Source organism: Triturus cristatus, chromosome 8, assembly GCF_964204655.1.
Source record: "Triturus cristatus chromosome 8, aTriCri1.1, whole genome shotgun sequence".
Taxonomy (NCBI): Eukaryota; Metazoa; Chordata; class Amphibia; order Caudata; family Salamandridae; genus Triturus; species Triturus cristatus.
The window spans coordinates 425,677,537-425,687,226 of record NC_140591.1 but is presented as its reverse complement, the minus strand read 5'-3'; positions in this window follow the sequence as shown (position 1 = coordinate 425,687,226).

The following is a 9,690-nucleotide window of genomic DNA, read 5'->3' as shown; positions in this document are numbered from 1 at the left end:
TCCTGAATGCTAATAAATCCTTAGAATTTCTTAAACAGAAAGGGAGCTCATTCCAAGCTTTGGCTGCCCCAGCGGAAAAGCTTCTGCCTCCCCATCGAACTCTTTTTATAGGCGGTACTACTGCTAAATTTGCTCCTGAGTGGCGTAAAGATCTTCTGGGCACATACCACTGAAATTGTTGTTTCAGATGGACTGGACCTGTGCCCTGAAGGGCTCGGAAGACTAAACAGAGTGTTTTGAAGAGGACTCGTTTTTTTACAGGCAGCCAATGAAGTTTTTTAATTGCGTTCGAAATTGATGTAAATTTCGAAGTTCCAGTAAGCAGTCTAGCTGCTGAGTTCTGGAGCATCTGAAGTTTTTGTATACTGCGCTCCTGCATGTTTAAATATAGACTTTTACAATAGTCTAATCTTGACATAATCAAGGCCGTTACTACTGTGCGTTTACAGTCTGCTGGCAGGAGAGGCAGAATTTTCCTCGTGGTCCTGAGAATATAAGAGGTGGCAGAGACCACGGCATTGACTTGATCGCGCAAGTCAAGATGTTCTAATACCACCCCCAGGTTTTTAACTTTCCAGAAGGGTATTGATAGAGTCCCCATAGAATTTGGCCACCAGCTTGGAGTCTAGAAATTAACATTGTTCCCAAACAGGATTACTTCTCTTTTGCTAGCATTCAGCTTTAAACAGTTTTGCATCATCCAGCCTCCCACTGCTCCCATACAGTCATGAAGCCTCTCTCCAGTTGCCTTCTCCTGCCCTGGTCGGAGGGATACCACAATTTGAGTATCGTCGGCATATGATCTAAGACAAAAGCTGAATGACTCGATCAAAGGAGCCAAGGAGGATACATAAATGTTAAAAAGCGTCGGGCTCAAGGAAGACCCCTGAGGGACCCCACATGGAAGAGAGAAAGGCTTTGAGACAAACTCACCCAACGTGACTATCTGAAGTCTGTCCACGAGGAAGGATTTAAGGAGAGTCCAGGCTTTATCCTTCACTCCGCAGGCCAACAATCGGTCCATCAGTACTCCATGGTGGACCGTATCGAAGGCTGCGGAGAGATCAAGCAGGATCAGTACAGCCTTTCCTCCCTGATCCAACGCTCTCCTGATCTCTTCCGGGGATTTAAGAAGGGCTGTTTCAGTACTATGCCCTTCCCTAAACCCAAATTGGGTGGGGTCTAAAACCTTGGCCTCCCATAAATAGGTGCTCAATTCAACATTCATATATTTCTCAACCAGTTTGGAAGGCAAAGGGAGGCATGAGATGGGGCGAAAGCTGTTTGGGTCTTTCATATCCAAACTAGGCTTTTTTTAAAGTGGCATAACAGATGCAGTTTTCCACACCTTAGGAAAAAGCCCTTCAGAAAACATAGCATTAAAAAGAGGAGTGAGTGTAATGGCTATAGGTTCAGAAGCCAGTTTTGCCACTGCTACTGGGCAAGGTTCATAAGGTGAACCTGATTTGGCTGACAGGAGGAGCTTGAGTGTGTCTGTATAGTATATTGATGCAAATTTATCCATACTGAGCTTTGAATCTGGCCCCGATTTATGGCCCTGTGTTAAGTCTCCTAATCCGCTGCCAACTGGACCCTTGAAGGTGCCAAAGATAGTTTCCACCTTTGCCTGAAAAAATGCTGCGATTTCTTCGCATAGTTCCTGGCTAGTTATAGTAGTTGCGGGTTGTGGATGTACGAGCCTAGTTATTACTTTAAAGAGTTCCTTTGGAGAATTAAGAGCTAGATTAATTTGTCCAGCAAAGAACTTTCGCTTGGTTTCAAACAGCAACTGTTTATAACGTAGGAGGCCTTGTTTATACATTGCTCTCTCAGCTGGACGGTACTCCTTCCTCCAAGACCGTTCCAACTGTTTACATTTCAGTTTTTGTGCCCTCAGCTCTTGAGAATACCATGGGGCCGTGGGCTGTGCCCTTTTGGGAATGATTACTTTCTTAGGGGCGTATAACAGGCATCTTCTACCCAGGCCGTGTATGCGGAAGAAGCTTCCTCCACATCTGGGGCAAATCTCCCTGAGTTTAGAGTAGAAGCTCAGTTAGCTCTTTTTCTCCCATTTTATTCCTGGCTCTAATTTCCTTGTGTTTCTTGGAGAGAAGGTCCAGACCCTGATGTTCTTGGATGGCCAGCTCAAATATAATGGCCGCATGATCCGACCATGCTAAAGGCAACACATCAGTAACCGAAAGGTATGGGTGATTTGAAAAAATTCCATCTAACGTGTGCCCTGCCATGTGAGTGGGCCCATTAACTAGTTGTTTTAGCTCGGCACTGCTCATTAAATCAAAGAGGTTTACCGTATCTATGTCAGAGTCTGTCTACAGATGGAAATTAAAATCTCCCAGTATCGTGTAGGACTCTGAGCTCAAGCACTCCTCTAATAACGTACCCATCAAAGATAAAAACGGGTTCCTAGGACCAGGTGGTCTATATACTAGGATTCCCCTAAACGTTTGATGGTGGGAGAGGCTGAGAGAGAAGGACAATGCTTCATGTGAATTATTAGAAATTATATCAAAAGTCGCTTTAATTGAGCAATGGTAAATTACTGCCAGTCCCCCGTCTTACTTGAAGGGTCTATTAGCCATATAGCATATAAAACTGATGCTAATTTAATTTTACCATCTTCTATTAGGGCTGCACATTCAACACTGTGTTTTACTAATGAGCGTGCATTCAACAATAGACAATTTAGCACTGCTTCAGCCTTCTTATTGTTAGGAATCTTATCTGGTTTCCCCCTAGGGAGGTTTAATAGCCCCAGCCCCGGCAGAATCGTTTGACAACCATGACAGGATCTCACCATAAGTCCAGGCTCTGTATCAAATGCGAGACAGACACAACCAGGTTTTCTTTTGCAGCCATTCAGTTACAAGAACTGCTCACCAGAATATTTTAGGGAAGGCGGCGGACCTGTGGTCATTTGAGCAGGGGTTATGGCGCAGAGCGCGTTCCGAACACGGACGGGCGCAGACGGGCTTGCCTTAGGCACTCCTTCGGTGCGCCCGCGGCGCACCCGCTGCACGTGTCCGCTGCACGCTCGCTCCATGTGATGATATATAGCGTCAGGGCCAGAAGACTGGACCGCTGACCGTGATTCTCCCTAAGATGGCGGTCCCGCACCCACGAACAGTTCCCCGGTATCGCCAAAAGGTGCAAGATGTGATCTGCAGGCTTGAAAGCCCAGGTACCCCGTAAATTCCTATCTGAAGGTTCCCACCTCAAGATTAAAACAACACAACACTTACAAATAGACAATTTTAAAATAAGCAGCAGTTCCTATAAAATAGCAGCAAGTGAGGAAATACCAAGTTACGATGCGAGCAGCAGCCTGCAATATCCCGGCTCAAGCCTAAGGAGGTGCAGCCGTTGTGGTAGCCGTTTCTCAGGCTCCCTCTCCGGAATCAAACCCTGATTCCCCGTTACCCGTGGTCACCATGGTAGGCACATAAAGTACCATTGAAAGCTGATTGGGCAGACATCCAAATGTATCGTCGCCGTCACCAGGAGGTGCGATCGGCCTGAGGTTATCTAGAGTCACCAAAGCGGCCGGACGAGCCCGGATTGGTCTTGGTCTGAGAAATGCACGCATCCCGGGAGGTCAGCGCTCATCGGCATGTATTAGCTCTAGAATTACCACAGTTATCCAAGTAACAGATGGAGCGATCAAAGGAACCATAACTGATTTAATGAGCCGCTGCTTCACTGTACCGGCCATGTGTACTTACTTACATGTGCATGGCTTAATCTTTGAGACAAGCACGGGTGTGGGTTCGGGGGCCGCGTGCCCATCTCCCCAACCGGACAACCTTCGTGCACCCCTCCCTCTCGGGAGCCTGCTGGGAGGGGTGGAGAGGTGTGGTCACATGGGCACCGGCAGGCCCAGCCGTCTCCCCAGGAAGGGAGAGGTGGGCCGAGGCGCAACCTGATCGAGACGGAGGGGTGCCGGAGCCTGGCAGCAGCTGCACCACTCAGAACGGTCGTTCCGAGCTGCTGTGGAAATGTGCTGGGCGAAGAGGGTTGACAGCGTGGTGCACGGGGCCTACGAACCTGCTGGGCAGCAGCATCCGAGGGCCTGGCGCCACCCAACCCCTTCCGCTCGGGTCAGACCACTGGGGGGCACGAGCTGCCGGGGCCACTTGGCCTTCACTCTGCTGGGTAGGGTGAAGGGCCTCCCACCAGGCGGCAGGCCCTCGAATTGGACGTTCCATTCGGGGAGGAAGCTCCATGCTTGAAACAACAGCTGAGGCTGGCCAAGCTGTCCATCCCTAAACGGACCGAGAGTGCCCAATCGATCAGAATGCGGCCAGGGCACCCCCTGGCAGGCTGCCCTGTGTGGGGGGATGGTGGCTTCACATCCCTGCCTGCTCCCGGGGTGAGGAGGCTCAAAGGAAAGGCCCATTAGAAAGGGGCAGAGAGGCAGGCGCAGACCCGGGCCCCTGGGGGCCCCGGCGGGCAGGCCCGGGTGCTGCCTTCCCCAGTCTCAGAATCGCCAGACCTCACAGAGGTCTGACTGAGCAAACTCAGAGAAAAAGGACCATTGGGAAGGGGCTGAGAAGCAGGTGCGTACCTGGGCCACTGGGGACCCCGGCGGGCAGGCCCGGGTTATGCCTTCCCCTGTTTCGGAATCGCCGGACCTCACGGAGGTCTGACTGACCCTCCCCCTAGTAATCTGGAGGAAAGTTACCCCCCTTTCTTGTAATCCGTGCACACAAGGTGACAGAGGGGACCCAAGGCGCGAATGTACCCGACCTTCTGGAGTCCTCGCTGGGATCGGGGAGGCAAATGAGCCCTCATCGGGACTTCCAGGCAAGCCCGGCCATCTGGTCTCCCCATTGGAAAGCATTGCGTGCTACCAGATGGCCGAGGGGATAGGTGCGACCAGATGGCCGAGAGGATAGGTGCGACCAGATGGCCGAGGGGGAAGGTGCGACCAGATGGCTGGGCTCGAAAGGGAAGCCATCTGGTCGCTCTGTGCCCCAACGAAAGAGTGAGTGGGCGCTGGGGCATGGGGGACCAGAGGCCCAGGGCCCCAGCTGGGCCCCAGCCATGGAGGCTGTGAGGGGGACCCCACGGGGCCTGCGTACACCTTGACAAGCAGGGGAGTCCAGCACGGGACTGACGGACTCTGTCCTGGGCCTTTGGCAGTGTGGCAGTCAGGAGGGACGGGGCCGGAGCACCCGACCCAGGCCGGGCGGGGCCACTGGACCCAGCTGGGGCTCCCAGGCCCAGAGGTGCAGGGAAGCCTCCACGGGCCCGCCGGACACCATCCCTGGCACTCTGCCACGCAGCAGGACCGAGGACAGAGCCCTCAGGGGCCCCGGTTGGAGCTCCTGAACCCAGCCAAGCAAGGGGAGGCTCCCCAGGCACAACGGAAACCCATCCCGGACCTTTGGCTGAGCAGCAGGCCGGGGGACGGGGCCCATGGCTGGAGCACCCGAACCAGGGTCCGGCGGGGACCCTGGACCCAGCCGGGGATCCCAGGCCCAGAGGTGCAGGGGAAGCCTCTCTGGGCCCTCCGGACACCATCCCGGGCACTCTGTCACGCGGCAGGACCGAGGACTGAGCCCGGGATTGGGAGACCGCCCTCCCCACGGCCCTCAGTGGTCCCAGCCGGAGCTCCTGAACCCAGCCAAGAAAGGGGAGGCTCCCCAGGCACAATGGAACCCTGTCCCAGGCCTTTGGCAGAGCGGCAGGCCAGGGGATGGGGCCCAGGGCCGGAGCACCCGACCCTGGACCTGGCGGGGCCCCTGGACCCAGCCGGGGCTCCCAGAGGCGCATGGGAAGCCTCCCTGGGCACGCCTGACCCCATCCCGGGCACCCTGCCATGTGGCAGGACTGAGGACGGAGCCCGGGGTGGGGAGGCCGCCCTCCCCGGGGCCCTCAGGGGCCACGGCTGGAGCTCCTGAACCCAGTCGGGGCTCCCAGGCCCAGAGGTGCAGGGGAAGCCTCTCTGGGCCCTCCGGACACCATCCCGGGCACTCTGTCACGCGGCAGGACCGAGGACTGAGCCCGGGATGGGGAGACCGCCCTCCCCAGGGCCCTCAGGGGTCCCGGCCGGAGCTCCTGAACCCAGCCAAGCAAGGGGAGGCTCCCCAGGCACAATGGAACCCTGTCACAGGCATTTGGCAGAGCGGTAGGCCAGGGGATGGGACCCAGGGCCAGAGCCCCCGACGGGGGCCCGGCGGGGACCCTGGACCCAGCCAGGCCTCCCAGGCCCAGAGGCACAGGGAAAGCCTCCCCGGGGCCACCGGACCCTGTCCTGGGCACCCTGCCATGTGGCAGAACCAAGGACGGAGCCTGGGGTGGGGAGGCCGCCCTCCCCGTAGCCCCTGGGAGCCGCAGAACCCAGCCGAGCAGGGGAGGCTCTCCAGGCACGTCAGAACCCCGTCCTAGGCCTTTGGTGGGCCGGCAGGCCGGGGGACGGGGTCCAGGGCCAGAGCACCCAACCTGGGGCCCAGCAGCTCCCCTGGAACCAGCCAGGGCTCCCAGGCCCAGAGTTGAAGGTGAAGCCTGACTGGGCCCGTGGGACCTCGTTCTGGCACCCTGCCACGCAGCAGGACCAAGGACGGAGCCTGGGGTGGGGAGGCCGCCCTCCCCGGGGCCCCTGGACCCAGACGAGCAGGGGGAGGATCCCCAGGCCTGCCGGACCCCATCCACGCCAGCCTGCCACACTGCAGGCCCAGGGACAGACCCAGGGCTGGGGCGGCATCCTGGCACATCCAGCTGCCGGCTGAGGACCCCTAGGCCGAGAGGGGTCCCAGAGTATCCTGTCCCTACTAATCCAGAGGAAGTTTACCCCCCTTTCTGGTAACCTGTGCGCACCGCAAGACTGAGGGGACCCTAGGCGTGGACGTGCCTGACCTCCTGGAGCCCTGGCTTGGATTGGGGAGGCAAATGAGCCCTCATCGGGACTTCCAGGGTGGCCCGGCCATCTGGTCGCCCCATTGGAAGGCATTGCATGCGACCAGATGGCCAAGGGGAAAGGTGCGACCAGATGGCCGGGACCGAAAGGACTCCCATCTGCCCGCCCCAAGCCTTTGCAGTAGGGCTCCTGCCTGCCCATGCAGGGCTCGGGGGCTCCGCTTCCCGGGGGCTTGGGAACCCCGGCTGGGCCTCAGGCACGGGGAGGACCACCGGAGCTCTTGGGCCCGGACAGCTGGGGTCGGACTGCCTGGGACACATGGAGCCCATCCCGTGCACTTTGCCACGCCGTGGGCCGGAGGAGGGAGCCCCCTGAATGAGGGGAGGTGTTGTCCGGGCATAGCCCATCTGGTCCCCGGTAAAGAACCGCCAGCCCAGGAGGGGTGTTCCGGCATACCCTGCCCCTACTAATCCGGAGGAAAGCTACGCCTCCTTCTGGGAACCCGTGCGCACCGCGAAACTCAGGGGACCCTGGGCGAGAACGTGCCCAACCTCCTGGAGCCCTGGCTGGGATCCGGGAGGCAAATGAGCCCTCATCAGGACTTCCAGGGCAGCCCAGCCATCTGGTCGCCCCATTGGAAAGCATTGCGTGCGACCAGATGGCTGAGGGGAAAGGTGCAACCAGATGACCGGGACTGAAAGGACTCCCATCTGCCCACCCCACGCCTTCACGGTAGGGCTCCTGCCTGCCCACGCAGGGCTCGGGGGCTCCGCTTCCCAGGGACTCAGGGACCCTGGCTGGGCCACAGGCACGGGGAGGACCACCGGTGCTCTCGGGAGGACTGCCCGGGACCCATGGAGCCCGTCCCGGGCACTTTGCCATGCCGTGGGCCAGAGGAGGGAGCCCCCAGACAGAGGGGAGGTGTTGTCCGGGCATAGCCTATCTGGTCCCCGGGAAAGAACCGCCAGCCCGCGATGGGTGATCTGGCATTCCCTGCCCCTACTAATCCGGAGGAAAGCTACCCCTCTTTCTGGGAACCTGTGCTCACCGCGAGACTCAGGGGACCCTGAGCACAAACGTGCCTGACCTCCTGGAGCCCTGGCTGGGATCCGGGAGGCAAATGAGCCCCCATCAGAACTTCCAGAGCAGCCCGGCCATCTGGTCGCCCAATTGGAAAGCACTGCATGCGACCAGATGGCCGAGGGGAAAGGTGCGCCCAGATGGCTGGGACCAAAAGGACGCCCATCTGCCCGCCCTGAGCCGAGTCATAGCGGTAGGGCTCCCGCTTGCCCTTGCAGGGCTCCGGGGCTCTGCACCAGGGACCCTTGTCCCAGGCAGATGGACACTTGGCAGGCTGCAGGACGGTGTCTACCACACCCCAGGCCCTGACCAAAACCCAGGCCCCGGGGCCGGTCCCTGCTTCTCAACCCAGCAAGGCCGGGGAGATCGGGGAGCCTACCCGGGCACGAGGGACTCCTGTCCCGGGCACACGGACCCTCAGAACGCGCGCTCGCTTTCCACACATTTTTTCCATAATTCCGCGTAGAGGCCTTATGCCAATTCCGCCCAGCCCTAATATTTATAATAAAAATTATAGGGAGATTACAAAACTTAATAATGAAATCAATAATGAAATAGTAATAACACCTCCTCTATCACCAATAATAATACCTTCTGAAATAGCTTGCACTGAGGGGAAAAATAATGAACAGCAAATTATATATGACTTGTCATTTGATTTAGGTATTAGAAGTATTGTTGAAGAACAAAGCCTAACTAATTCTATCTTGCCAGATGAAAAATACTATGATATTATGCATACTTTAACCAAGGAACAATTAAATTTTGTTTGCCATCATTTGCACTGGTTTAAAACTAAAGAAACACCGCTATAGATTTTGCACAGGAGGGGCAGGATTTGGAAAGAGCTTTCTAATTACTGCACTATACGTCAGTGGCGGCTGGTGTGTTTTGAAAGTGGTAGGGCGTAAATACAGTCCCTGAATTAGACTGAGCAAAAGTGCAAGGCCAACTACCTTTCAGAGGGTCAACGAGTGTTCTTGCCTTTGCGAAAATGTTGACATATAAATCAGAGCTAGTTGGTCCATTTTACAGCACCTAAAAATAAATGGATAAAATGTAGATTCTGATGTTGCAGTAATGATATATTTCAAAATGTTTGCAGTCCCCTCTATACATCATGACATGACCCTTCATAACCGGTATGGCAGCATCTCCCCAAGAATGTGCACAGTTTGTCAAGGATGAGTCCCACAGCCATATATGAGACCATCCCATTGACTCACACATACACACATACAGATGCGCACATAGATAATTTCACTATTTCACTCCGCCCCCTGCCCACTACCTCACGTCTGGCAGCAGTGACTTCGGCTCAGCAGCAGAAGTTTACACAAATGTGCACAATCAACTCCTTTCAACTTCACAACAAAGGATGTCAGTAACACAGTCACATCCTAAGAAGAAATTCGATCACTGGGGAAAAAATGTGCAGTGCCTTTTTAATTAACGTAAACCTACATGCTTGTAATACAGGCACACGGGAGCACGCAGAAAGCACTGAAAAAGCTCGGTCTGCGGAGATGGGGGGGGTGTTTACAAAATAAACAGCGTTAGAGTACCACTCACTAGTGAGCATCTTCAGCTGGCAGAGCTGCTCTCTTAATGCTCTTCCTCCGCTAAAACTTTTCATCAGCAACAATTCAATGTGCTCTTCGGCAGAAGAGGACGGTGTGGGGATTGTTGTGCAACCTCCGATTGTGCAGGGAAGATCAGCCGTGCTCAGA